Source organism: Schistocerca nitens, chromosome 5, assembly GCF_023898315.1.
Source record: "Schistocerca nitens isolate TAMUIC-IGC-003100 chromosome 5, iqSchNite1.1, whole genome shotgun sequence".
Classification (NCBI taxonomy): Eukaryota; Metazoa; Arthropoda; class Insecta; order Orthoptera; family Acrididae; genus Schistocerca; species Schistocerca nitens.
In genome coordinates this window covers 634,680,567-634,695,260 of record NC_064618.1, presented here as the reverse complement: position 1 = coordinate 634,695,260, position 14,694 = coordinate 634,680,567, and the positions used below count along the sequence as shown (strand labels likewise).

The 14,694-nt window shown below is 43.7% G+C and overlaps 1 protein-coding gene across 2 annotated transcripts in view; it reads right to left on the bottom strand.

Annotated features, from left to right (window-relative positions):
* LOC126259652 (neural proliferation differentiation and control protein 1) overlaps positions 1-14,694 on the bottom strand; it is a 1,177,794-nt gene that overhangs the window by 722,922 nt on the left and 440,178 nt on the right. The window lies entirely within an intron of this gene.

The window sequence follows — 14,694 nt, the reverse complement described above, 5'->3', positions numbered from 1 at the left end:
AGGAGAGCGGTGTGCTGACCACACGCCCCTCCTATCCGCATCCTCATCTAAGGATGACACGGCGGTCGGATGGTCCCGATTGGCCACTTGTGGTTTGTAGGCGGAGTGCTTTCTCGTGTTCAGACTGTACTTCACTATAGATAAATGCATTAGCTGCGAAAAGTCTGAGGTTATTATTCTCTGCAAGGTCATTAGTAAAGAACATGAACAGCAAGGCAACCGAAACATTTCCCTGGGGTACACCCGAAGTTACCTCTACATCTGTCGATGACTCTCCAGCCATCACTTGCTGCGTTTCTCTTCCAAGAAGTCCTCAAACTAGTCGCAAATTTCGCCTCGTACCCCCCGTACAGTCATAGGTTTGGTAATAAGTGAGATATGGTACTGAGTCAGTGGTACGAGAATTAATCAAATAAATCACTACGTAGGTAAACATGAACTGAGTGCACTGTTTATGAAATCACTGTCGTAGAATATCGAACTTTGTCTTCTGTTTTTCTGCATGGCATCATGGTTCCTGTACCGCCTTACAGCAGTACCGAAGTGGGACGAAAATAACAGCCGTGTCTCGGTGCTATTCGGGAGCGCGACCCGCCTGTCGCTGTCGGCTACTGCCGCCCACGCCTTGAACACTGGACGGCGATCCGAAAGCAGTGGGCGGCTGCCGATACTGGCTGGTGACGTCAGCAGCGACTCTTTCCGCGGCAGTCGACAATCGGATCTGTGGAAACTGGCGGGTGGGACAGAACCGAAGCGACAGTATACCAGGAGGCCACCAGTCACAGATCAGTACGTACCGTAGGCAGCTCTGAACGGATGTGGTCTTAGCTGAGGCTAACTCCTGTGTCCCGAGGAGTGCTTTACAAACCGCTAAACCACTAACCAGTCACAAAAGTCAGACACTGTAATCGCCCTTACACACAGTGCGCCCCGTTCATCTTGACCACCGCAAATAACTATTTGGCCAGAAGCAAAATAAAAAGATCTATCAAGCAAATGTTGTTCATTTACCAGTGGGACACGACCTGCATGATTGCCTTCCTTGTTAACTTTGTTCGTAACGAAGATATGAACACCAAAACGTCTTTTTTAAACAGCACTCTATATTTTTTATTCGGCAATCCGCTTCGTCTCCTAAATATATGTTAGAAAAAGTATCCCAGCGAACCATTCACATAAACATGACGCTATTAAAAATTAACACAAAACTGACTTTGATTTTCCTGTACTACCACACAGTGCAATTATCTGGGGTAACGTAACTCGCCCACTTGCTGGAGCTGACCATAAACAAATGGAGACACAAGTAAAATGCACGCTGGTCATTCAGTCATCCGCCCTCTGTTGAAGAATTGTGTGAGTACAGTCGCCGGCCGGTGTTGCCGAGCGGTTCTAGGCGCTTCAGTCTGGAACCGCGCGACCGCTACGGTCGCAGGTTCGATTCCTGTCTCGGGCATGGATGTGTGTGATGTCCTTAGTTTAGTTAGGTTTAAGTAGTTCTAAGTTCTAGGGGACTGATGACCTCAGATGTTAAGTCCCATAGTGCTCAGAGCCATTTGAACCATTTCTGAAAACATTCTCTCTGGAGTGGCGTGACTCCTGGGCAGACGGGCTGTGACTTTCTCAAGACAACAGCAATGGCTCCATCACATCGGAATGCGCTGAAGAGGACAGGCTTTTAATTGAAGATGGAGTACTGCCCTCACCCCCTCGATGCTGTCAGCGGCGGTTGCGTGTGGACCGCTATTTCATTGTATAGTTTAGATGTTTCAAAAATATTCCGAATGGAAGGGAAGGCGCTTGCATTTCCTCTTGTCTCATAGGTTAACTATGCGTCTAGAGCTCTGACTGGCAGCTAGTATTTTCAGTACACTTCTTTGTCATCCATCATAAAAGAGGATGGGATTTCTGATAACAATTTTCTTTTCTCTGATATGTCAACAAATAACCACGAGCCCTGGCTGGCTGACGACGGTTTTAGTGGACGCTTTTTTGGTGGGACACGGAAACAGAGAGAGGAAATGTTCAGAAAGCATTCAGGTTCCGATATTTGTGTGAAGAGCATTGGAGGTGCGAGGCCGCAGCAGTAAGCTGCGATTGTGAGTCCGGTGCGGCGAATACTGATGGGTGTTTTCATTTCGCTGTAAAAGTTTAACCGAGACTGCCACGGTATCAGTTTCAGGAACGCAACGATAGCGTTGGATATTTACGTAAAGGTGTATTCATGAATCTTATTTTAGTTATTTCACTTCTTTTGCGATTTCGGAAGGGTTGCTCACTACAGTGAACCTTGTGTCACCATGTCTTGCTTGTTACCTTACGAAGTGTACGTATTAATTCTACTGCATATCTGAGTACCATTTCCTCTGTCATGAGTAAAGCAGTTATTTATTTATGCTTCATCGTTTAAAGTCGATTCAGTTACGATCTCTGGAAGTAATTTTTTTTTTTACTATGTTCCCCAGTACCTTGTTAGCCAGATGTGTTTATTATGTGTAACTGAGACAGTTTAATGCTTCATGTGCATTTTGTTATTTTTGAAAGATGTTCGTTAAGTTTAGATTTTCCCCGTGTGAATGGATTCCGGTCAAATAAATGTGAAGTAACTCAATTCTTTTTATTACCATTTCGGTAGTTGGTAACCACTATCACTCTTTGATTATGGATTAACCAGGACCATTAACCATGCTTACATATGAAAGTCATGTTTCCTTGATAACTTCGTTGTGCAAACGTTTGTCCAAATTACAGGTAGCGTTTCAATTAATCTTCCATTGCAAGGATAGTTCTCTTTTATATAGTAGCCTCCCAGTAACAGATTCTTTTCTCTTTTAATGGTTGCCACGCACGTATCACTCCGCGATCTTGAAAGTGCTCGTAAGCAACAATCAGCTTCACAAAATTATTCCCATGAATATTGAATCACTGTCACGACTCAAACACTTTTCCTTGCCAGCTTCAAACTCTTTACTCTAGAAAACCAGATCCTTATTCGCGCTTTTGGGCCGCAGACGGGCCGTCCCCATTGACCACAAGCTACCGACTGACTCACTCCCACCTCTCGAAGGAGCGCGCAGTATACATATCTGGAACTACGTGACTGTTGGCGCCGAACTGTAACGTCCAGAATCTTCTAGCGCCTCAGTGATATCGCAACCACTGTAAATGAGATGCCAATTTTGATCTTTATTATTGGTAGGCATATTCATTACGGTACCCTTAGCGGATGCCTTACACGGCTTATTTTATCAATCTGGTAGTTCACGGCTTGGATTTATTTATTTATTTATAGTTGTCTGTATTAAACCGGTTGCCTAGTTATGTGAAAGCGGGGTAATTCCAGAAAACAAGTTTAAAAAAATTCACATCATATAGGTTTTTCATTATTTCAGTCAATTTGCAGCTAACAGTATTTATAATCCTGAAAATGGTTCTAAACAGCAACTGTGATTAAATTTCAGTTAATACAGTAAACAGCAAATGAGTTGCCGAAATTTTAAATAAACTTCCTGGAACCGATGGGCTGTTTACTTTATTAATTGAAGTGCTTCTAATACAAAAAAGAAAGAAAAACCCTTCAAATATAAGGCATGACAAAATATAATAAAAAAGAAGAGACTCGGCATGAAAATACAAGATGAGTTTCCTTATAAACTGAATACAACACGAGAAAAAGCTAAGCTACAGACTCGCACCACCAGCTCATCGGTTGTTGATAAGGACCTGAGGTCTGGTCACACGCCAGAAGGGGCCTACCCTGGTGTAGGGGTGACTATGTCCACTAGTAGCACAAGTACGTCAACGGCCACCAGTGTATTCGACACAGATCGATGGAAATCCCGAATGGTTTGTAAAGCAATCTACTGTTCTAAATACCACACGCCGTACGCTGTTTGTATTTCCTAAATAAACGAAAACGCTAGAAGACCTTAAAGCACTACTACTTTCAAAACACTACTGCTTAACCCTACTGACTGACATTTAGGGAAAACTGACGGTGGAATAGAACTCTGCTGCATCACAGAACCCTTGTCTGCAATACAGCTCGGGACATGTTGAAAATCCGACATGGCCCCTAGCGAAAAATTAAAGTTGACAGGAGAGGGGGCAAGCGAGGGGCATATGCCAGTTTGGCCATCCTAATTTCGGTTTTCTGCTATTTTTCTACGTCGCTTAAGCCTAAAACCGAGACGGTCCCTGCGGAAACACAGGCCTACTACCTTTCCTACCCATGTCTAGTCAGAGCTGCTGCGCCGTCTCACATAACTTCGTCATTGACAGAACGCCAAACAATGTCCTGTCTCCTTTCTTCCCTTTTCGCTCCCTCTCCATAGCACGCGCTGCGCCTAGCTCCATCGCTTCCACGAAGCAGAGCGGCGGGTTGCGGCGCTGCAGGCGGAGTGTCATCGAGGAAAACTTCTTGCGTACGCCGAAGACGGAGATGCCAACACACGGACTAGGAGTACCGTATTACTGGGACACGGTGAACTTGTTGCGCGCGGAGAGTGTTTATTAAATTTTTCATCTTCAGGTCACACAGATGGCAGGCATATTACATGAAACGCTTATGAGTCATCGCAACCATGCCCTGCACTTGTTGCGAAAGGCACGTCTTTGCCACAAAATATGTATTTTATTTCTTCCTTAAGTTTTTCGGCATTTCACCGTTGCCAAACTGAAAGCGAAAGGAGAAGGACATGATGGGAAACGTATAAACATGACAAACTAAATCCAGTTATACGGAGAGCAGAATTTGCACCTGCTAGAACACTGTTGATACAGAGCATCGCGCCGGCCGCGGTGGTCTCGCGGTTCTAGGCGCGCAGTCCGGAACCGTGCGACTGCTACGGTCGCAGGTTCGAATCCTGCCTCGGGCATGGATGTGTGTGATGTCCTTAGGTTAGTTAGGTTTAAGTAGTTCTAAGTTCTAGGCGACTGATGACCACAGAAGTTGAGTCCCATAGTGCTCAGAGCCATTTGAACCATTTGAACAGAGCATCGCATTCAACTTACTTTTACTAAGCGTAAATGCAAACTGGCCCACCGGTAACAGAGCGATAATGAAAGCAACATCGCCACATGGCACTAAAGAACAATAGATAGCATTGTCGTGTGAGGAGTACAGGCTTTTGCTGCAATAAAAAAAACGACATGGGTATATTTTAAACTCGTATATAAGAAAATTTGCATATATGCTATTCACGAAATACCATATACACAATGCCGGAAAAAAAAATTTGGTACATCCTTTACATGTTTCCAGTTCACTCAAAATTTTTTCTTGCAACAGTGCATATGGAGTATATGAAATGATCAAATTTACAGATCAATAGCACAAGCGGTTCCGAGCTAATAGGTATCGATCCATGCTAGAACACCCATACTAGTACTGGTGTAGCCTCCACGGGCGGCAATGTTGACACTGACTCCGGTATCCAGTCGATCGTACAGATGACGAATACTGTCCAGGGATACGTTGTTGGTTAACGAGTCGCACGAGTCACTTCTCATCCCATCATACCTAATGCATGCTGGGTTGAAGACACGTCCGGAAATCGTGCCGGGTAGGGAAGTTGCTGCACTTGTTTCAGAGCACGTTGAGTTTTACAGGCAGTGCGTGTCCTATTGGGACAACACGTCACCTTCCTGTTGCAAGAACGGCAAAATAACGGGTCTAACAACATTCTGCACAAATGACGACAAGCAAAGATTAGTAAAGATTTGTGCGCTGATCTATGTGCGAAGCATACAACAACTACCACCGTCACACCTTAGCAAAATATCTGGCAGAGAACTCGAGAAAATTCTTGTCCTATGTAAAATCGGTAAGCGGATATAAGGTTTCCATTCACTCTTTTGTTGACCAGTCTGGTGTGGCAGTTGAAGATAGCAAAACGAAAGCCGAAGTTTTAAATTTCACGATCCAGAAGTCGTTCACAAAGGATAATCGTGCAAACATAGCGTCATTTGACCATTGGACAGACTCTCGTATGGACGACATAGTTATAAGCATCCCTGGCGTAGAGAAACAACTGAAAGATATGAAAGCAAATAGATCACCACGTCTGGAAGGAATCCCAATTCGGTTTGACTAATAGTACCCTACGGAACTGGCCCCTCACCTGGTCTGTATTTATCGTGAATCTCTCGCGCAGTGCGAAGTCCCAAGCGACTGGAAAAAAAAGCGCAGGTGACTCCAGTATATAAGAAGGGTAAAAAACAGTCTCTCAAAATTACAGACCAATATCCCTAACTTCAGTTTGCTGCAGAATCCTTGAACAAATTCTCAATTCGAATATAATAAATTTTCTTGAAACTGAGAAGCTTATGTCCACGAATCAGCATGGTTTTAGAAAGCATCGCTCGTGCGAAACTCATCTGGCCCCTTCCTGACGTGAAATACAGTGAACCGTGGGTGAAGGACAATAAACAGACTCCATATTTCTAGATTTCGGGAAAGCATTTGACACGGTGCCCCACTGCAGGTTGTTAGCGGAGGTACGACCACATGGAATGAGTTCACAGATATGTGAGTGCCTCGAACATTTCTTAAGTAACAGAACCCAGTATGTTGTCCTCGACTGCGAATGTTTATCAGAGACAAGTGTATCGTCAGCAGTGCTCCAGGGAAGTGTGATAGGACCGCTGTTGTACTCTATATACATGAAGGATATGTTGGACAGGGTGGGCAGTAATCTAAATGGTTAAATTGGCTCTGAGCACTATGGGACTTAACATCTGAGATCATCAGTCCCCTAGAAATAAGAACTTTTTAAACCTAACTAACCTAAGGACATCGCACACATCCATGCCCGAGGCAGGATTCGAACCTGCGACCGCAGCAGCAGCGCGGTTCCGGACGCGCCTAGAACCGCTCGGCCACACTCCAGCGAGAGTGTTTTAATTCCAAACATCACACCAGATAGAAAATACTATTATTTCAATAAAATCTGACTGATATATTCCTTGCCGTGTTAAAAGGAGTATCTAATTACAGATAATTGTTAGTAAAAATGGAAATAGCTATTAGGCTGACTGCAATTAGTCAAACTTCCGCCCTGCTTGTGATCACATTGAAATAATCGGCGGCAGTAATCTACGTTTGTTTGCTGATGATGCTGTGGTGTAAGGTAAGGTGCAGAGGTTGATCGACTTTAGGAAGATACAAGACCACTTAGATAAAATTTCTAGTTGGTGTGATGAACGGCAGATAGCTCTAAATCTGGAAAAAAGTAAGTTAATGCGGATGAGTAGGAAGATCAAGTGTGTAACGTTCGGTTATAGTGTTGCTAGTGTCCTGCTTGACACAGTCAAGGAGTTTAACTACCTAAGCGCAACGTTACAAAGTGATATGAAATGGAACGAATATGTGAGGGTTGTGGTCGGGAAGGCGAATGCTCGACTTCGATTTATTGGGAGAATTTAAGGAAAGAGTGGTTCACTTGTAAAGGAGACTGCATACAGCACTCTGGTGCGACCTATATTGAGTATTGCTCGACTGTTTGCAGTCCGTATCAGGTCTGATTGAAGGGAGACATCGAAGCAATTCAGAGGTGGGCTGCTACATTCGTCACTGGTAGGTTCGAACAGCATGTAAGTATTTCAGCTATGCTTTGGGAACCAAAACAGGAATCCCTGGAGTGAAGGCGGCGTTCTTTTCGAGAAACACTGTTGAGAAAATTTAGATAACCTGCATTTGAAGCTGACTGCCGAACGATTCTACTGCCGCCAAAATACAGGGTGATTCAAAAAGAATACCACAACTTTAAAAATGTGTATTTAATGAAAGAAACATAATATAACTTTCTGTTATACATCATTACAAAGAGTATTTAAAAAGGTTTTTTTTCACTCAAAAACAAGTTCAGAGATGTTCAATATGGCCCCCTCCAGACACACGAGCAATATCAACCCGATACTCCAACTCGTTCCACACTCTCTGTAGCATATCAGGCGTAACAGTTTGGATAGCTGCTGTTATTTCTCGTTTCAAATCATCAATGGTGGCTGGTAGAGGTGGCCGAAACACCATATCCTTAACATACCCCCATAAGAAAAAATCGCAGGGGGTAAGATCAGGGCTTCTTGGAGGCCAGTGATGAAGTGCTCTGTCACGGGCTGCCTGGTGGCCGATCCATCGCCTCGAGTAGTTGACGTTCAGGTAGTTAACCTTTTTCGTAGGACTCTCCATACAGTTGATTGTGGAATTTGCAGCTCTCTGCTAGCTCTGCGAGTCGATTTTCCTGGGCTGCAAACAATTGCTTGCTGGATGCGTGCTACATTTTCATCACTCGTTCTCGGCCGTCCAGAACTTTTCCCTTTGCACAAACACCCATCCTCTGTAAACTGTTTATACCAACGTTTAATACACCACCTATCAGGAGGTTTAACACCATACTTCGTTCGAAATGCACGCTGAACAACTGTCGTCGATTCACTTCTGCCGTACTCAATAACACAAAAAGCTTTCTGTTGAGCAGTCGCCATCTTAGCATCAACTGACGCTGACGCCTAGTCAACAGCGCCTCAACCGAACAAATGTACAACTAAATGAAACTTTATAGCTCCCTTAATTCACCGACAGATAGTGCTTAGCTCTGCCTTTTGTCGTTGCAGAGTTTTAAATTCCTAAACTTGTGGTATTCTTTTTGAATCACCCTGTATATTGCGCGTAAGGAACACGAAGATAAGATTGGAGGAACTAGGGCTCATACAGAGGCATATACGAGGTGCGACAATAAAGTAATGAGACTGGTTTTCTTTGCAAGGTGTGGCAACCCTGCAGGCTTGAGTACGCACAATACCTTTGACCTTGGTCTATAAGCTGCTTCTAGTCCAAGCGGCACATCGATGCAACTGCTCACTCGTGAGTTGTGCTGTAATAAGTTAACATGTGTTTGGGTCTCTCGTCACGGAAATTGAACCGCATAATATTGCGCAACGGTATGCCGTTTCTTTTTGCGTTAAATTGGGTGAAAACGCGACGACAACTTACGGTAAGCTTCAGAAGGCTTTTGGAGAGGAGGTTATGTCAAGAGCACAAGTTTTTCATTGACATAAAATGTTTAGTGAAGGCAGAACAAATGTTGAAGATGAAGACCGCAGTGGACGACCATCAACCTCACGGACGGATGTCAACTTGGCCAGGGTGCGTGAACTCGTACGAACTGATTATCCGTGAAAATGATTGTAGAAGAACTGAACATCAATCGAGAAACGGTTCGTCCAATAATAACTGAAGATCTTGGTATGAGAAAGATTTGTGCAAAATTGGTCTTCAAAAATCTCACAGCACAACAGCGAGAAACACGGAAAAATGTGGCAGCCGATCTGCTAGAGCAAACAGAAATCAATCTAGAATTGTTGAGCCGTGTTATCACTGGTGATGAAAGCTGTTTTTTTTTTTTCAGTACGATCCAGAGAAAAACGCCAAATTTCGCAATGGTGCTCAAAGGGATCACCCAGACCAAAAAAAGCTCGCATGTCAAAGTCAAAAGTGAAATGCATGCTTGTGTGCTTCTTTGATTCCAAGGGAATTGTTCATAAAGACTGGGTGCCTCCTGGACAGACAGTTAACCAATATTACTACAAGAAATTTTAGAAAGACTCTGTAAAAGAGGTTTTGTTTTTAATCTTATCGGACTTAACTGCTAAGGTCATCAGTCCCTAAGCTTATACACTACTTAACCTAAATTATCCTAAGGAAAAACACACACACCCATGCCCGAGGGCGGACTCGAACCTCCGCCGACACCAGCCGCACAGTCCATGACTGCAGCGCCTTAGACCACTCGGCTAATCCCGCGCGGCTGTAAAAGTGTTCTTCACGTCCGTGCCAACATTGCTGATAATTGGATTCTGCATCATGAAAATTCGCGATCCCATATTGCCGTGTCAGTACAGCAATTTTTAACATCAAAACAAATTTCAGTACTACCACAGCCACCTTATTCACCAGATATCACTCCGTATGACTTTTTTCCATTTCCAAGAGTCAAAACGGCGGTCAAGGGACATCATTTTCAAACAACGCGAGATGTCCAAAAAGCTGTGACGAGGGTCTTGGAGGATATTATAGATCAGTTCCAGAAATGTTACCATCAATGGCAGAAGTGCTGGAAAAAGTGTGTGCAACCAGAAGGGAACTACTATGAAGGAGACAATACTAAACTTGACTAAAACGGTAAGAAACATTTTTTTACATCAGTCTCATTACTTTATTGTCGCACCTCATAGACAGTCGTTTTTCCATCACTCTTTTTGTGAGTGGAACAGGAAAAGAAATGGTTAGTAGTGGTAAGGTGGCTTGCGGAGTATCTATGTAGATATAGATGTACAAACGTACATATTAGATTTTTGCTTCGGACACACAAAACTGTTTGACGCAAGCCATGTAACCAGTTGTTGCTTCACGTACAATTATATAGTTAACTGTGTAAAATCGACTTTTTGTTTTTTGTTTTGTACGTAAGATGTTTCAAAAGGACGTTTCCTGTTCTCCTGAAAGTAAAACAGTGTTGCACTACAAAATAAAATTAAGCGCTTCTCTTTTTACAGCAAGCGTGTGCCGATATTTGCTAATAACTAGTAGTGACAGAATGGTCATTAAAAGATGACGCATAAGTACGTCTTGGGACTGCACTCTTCCGGTTGCGTACGATGAATAGGCAGTGCAGTGAATAGTGTCAGGAACAGAGAAGAGAATGTGAACAGTGTTCCCAGGAGGAGGCAGAGTGGAGCAAACAGAGCGCAGAATAATGTGGACCCAACAAAAGCGGACGCAGCGGCACTGCGACACAAAGCCTGCGTGCGCTGAAAGAACGTCGCAGCAGGCAGCAGCCGACAGACCACACGTGACAAAATGTACTCCGGTGAGGATGGTGAACCGCGGTTCGGCCATCTCCTGTCCCAGCTCTGGCTGCCACTCGGTCCGTCAACTGAGAAGCCAGATGGCAGCAGTTGAGGTCCGCAAGGCCCAGAACACCAGCTGCCGCTAGTGGCCTAGCCACTGACGGGTAGAGTTGGGCAACACGATTCTTTTACCCGATTCGATTCCTACGATTCAATCTCACATTGCGAATCGATTCCTACGATTCGTTCACGATTCTTTCACGATTCATTCTAGTCTGCGATGGCACGATTCTTACGGAATGCAAAAAGTTCTACATCTTACTCACTGATGGCAGGACATGTCTGAAATCGAACTGTGTCAGAAATAGTTCATTTATGAGTAAACATGCATATGACGTTACAAGTGTGATTCTCGATTTATATGTGTAATGCGTTAATTGACGAAATGTCACGTTTGATTTGATTGCATCTATTGTTTTATTTCAGTATGCCAGGAAAGAGGAGTCAATTTGTGCGAAAGGTGGTGCAAAATTGCTTCCTTTGTTCACACGCATCCTCCACTTGACTGCCATCCGGCGGTCGTAATCATTCGGCACGACTCGGCATGATTCGGAAGTTGCCTTCGAAGCGTAGCGTACTAAGAATCGATGAACCGTTGGAACTTGGAATCGTCACGACTCGGAAACAAACAATCGTTCTTAAGATTCTTTTGAACGACGATTCGTCCGTATCACGATTCGATTCTTACGATTCTTTGTTTAGAGTCGTTCAGATCAACGACTCATTCACGAATCGCCACAACTCTTCTGACGGTACGTAACACACTGATCTCTCTCCCTCCCTTCCCTTTCTTAGTGAATACCGACAAGCAACATAGTCCATCTACTCGCTGGTAGGCTGACATTTCGAAATTGTTTTCGACTCGGTGCCTTAGTGTGTCTCTATTTGACCAAAAATCGGGCCAAGGTTTCCTTCTGCCACTTATTCCCCGTTCAGTCTCTCGCAACGACTTGTACGGGGTGTTCAAAAAGTCTCTCCGCAGTGCCGTATAATTGTTAGCCCTCGTGCCTTATGCCGCAGAGAATACAGGGTGTTACAAAAAGGTACGGCCAAACTTTCAGGAAACATTCCTCACACACAAATAAAGAAAATATGTTATGTGGACATGTGTCCGGAAACGCTTAATTTCCATGTTAGAGCTCATTTTAGTTTCTTCAGTATGTACTGTACTTCCTCTATTCACCGCCATGATTTCATAAGGAATACTCTACCTGTGCTGCTAGAACATGTGCCTTTACAAGTACGACACAACATGTGGTTCATGCACGATGGAGCTCCTGCACATTTCAGTCGAAGTGTTCGTACGCTTCTCAACAACAGATTCGGTGACCGATGGATTGGTAGAGGAGGACCAATTCCATGGCCTCCACGCTCTCCTGACCTCAACCCTCTTGACTTTCATTTATGGGGGCATTTGAAAGCTCTTGTCTACGCAACTCCGGTACCAAATGTAGAGACTCTTCGTGCTCATATTGTGGACAGCTGTGATACAATACGCCATTCTCCAGGGCTGCATCAGCGCATCAGGGATTCCATGCGACAGAGGGTGGATGCATGTATCCTCGCTAACGGAGGACATTTTGAACATTTCCTGTAACAAAGTGTTTGAAGTCACGCTGGTACGTTCTGTTGCTGTGTGTTTCCATTCCATGATTAATGTGATTTGAAGAGAAGTAATAAAATGAGCTCTAACATGGAAAGTAAGCGTTTCCGGACACATGTCCACATAACATATTTTTTTTCTTTGTGTGTGAGGAACGTTTCCTGAAAGTTTGGCCGTACCTTTTTGTAACACCCTGTATACCGAAATGAAACTCAGTGAAAAACAAGTTATTAATTTATTGAATATTCATTTTCACTTACAAATTTTCACATTAAATGTTGAAAGTGTCCCCCCCACCTCACCTGTTGTTGAATACACAATTAAATTCATCTAATCATGATTTTATCTTCGAACTCTTCCATTAGGTCCGTGTTTGCATAGAAAAACAGTAATATAAGAAATTGGATCCGCCTTGCTGCAAAACACCTTGTTATTCGTTTATTTCTTTATTCTCCCAAACTAGTTTCGGCGACAAATATGATGATGGTGATGTTTGACACCGAAACTAGTTTGGGATAATAAATAAATAAACGAATAACAAGGTGTCTTGCAGCAAGGCGGACCCAATTTCTGATATTACTGTCCGTCTAATCATGTTTCCAAACACAAGTTGTAACATTTCTTCTGTAACAGAAGCAGTGAAAGTGGATATTGCATTTTTCAATTCATCGACGAATTTTGAACGGTTTTTATAGACAGTTGCTTTCGTTGGTTCAAAAAATGGTTCAAATGGCTCTGAGCACTATGGGACTTACCATCTATGGTCATCAATCCCCTAGAACTTAGAACTATTTAAACCTAACTAACCTAAGGACGTCACACAACACCCAGTCATCACGAAGCGGAGAAAATCCTTGACCCCCGGGAATCGAACCCGGGCGCGGGAAGCGAGAACGCTACCGCACGACGACGAGCTGCGGACAGCTTTCGTTGGACCCCAGAAAAAAAGTCATGTGGTGTTAGGTCAGGCGATCGAGGAGGCCAAAGTCCCTGTGAAATTATGCGCTCACCGAAAAGATCAGCAAGCAGTGACATTGAAACGCGAGCTGTATGCGCGGTTGCACCATCTTGTTGAAAATAACCGTTCAGTATTTCACTTCACACAAGTTCTCCTATGAACGGGTACAGAATATCACTGCAGTATCGTTGTGCGTTTATTGTTTCGTTGAAAAATACTGGACCCACAATCCGACGTCTAGAAATTGCAATCCAAACTCCTATTTTCACAGAATGTAGTGGTTCCTCATGAATACACAATGGATTTGCAGTACTCCATATACGAGAATTTTGCGAGTTCATGTACCGGGATAAATGAAACCACGCCTCATCAGTGAAAAAACGTTTCATTACGAATATCCCTTCCAATTTGTTGAACAAAATGGTAGAACCATTGACAATAATGCAATCTCTTGCCATGATCAATATTTTTCAGTTCTTGCGCGACTGTCACTTTGTATGAGAAAAGTTCTAATTTTTTCCTTATAGCTGTGTGGGCCGTTCCGACACTAACATCGATTTCCTGGGCGAGTTTTCTTACTGACTTGTTCGGACTCATGGAAATTTTATCGGAAATATCGAGTAGTTTATCCTCAGACAAAACGCTAGGACGACCACTTCTCGGTGCATCTGTCACTGAACCCCGTACTTCGAAATTTGTTAATCAAATCTTACACAGTATCGCGTTGTGGGAGTGTTGTCTCCGGCAAAACTGAATTAAATGTTTGACGAACTGAAACTGTGTATTTACCGCCAGCTTTGAACACTTGTTCGACTAAAAACACACGTTCTTCAGTGGTTAGCATGTTAACAGTGACAAAAACGAAACAAACGAACAAAGGAACTAAACTTAAACGTTCACGTCAACACATAACGACACACACCAACGATACTACTGACGCTGGCTGAGATAAACGAAACAGTGGAATCTTGGGAGAGTCCACTTGAAGGGAAGTAACCCAGGCAGGCTAACAGTCACACGGCTCACGCGGCTATCAATCATATGGCACTATGGAGAGACTTTTTGAACACCCCGTACATGTGGAAATCCCAAGTAGCCTCACGGGTCACAGTCCACGCTTAACTGTCTGTTCTTCTATAACAGGCTGCGTACGTCAGTCCAGAGGTCAGAGAACAGGCTTCAGTGGAACCATGCCCGTTAAAGCACTATGCAGCTCAAACCA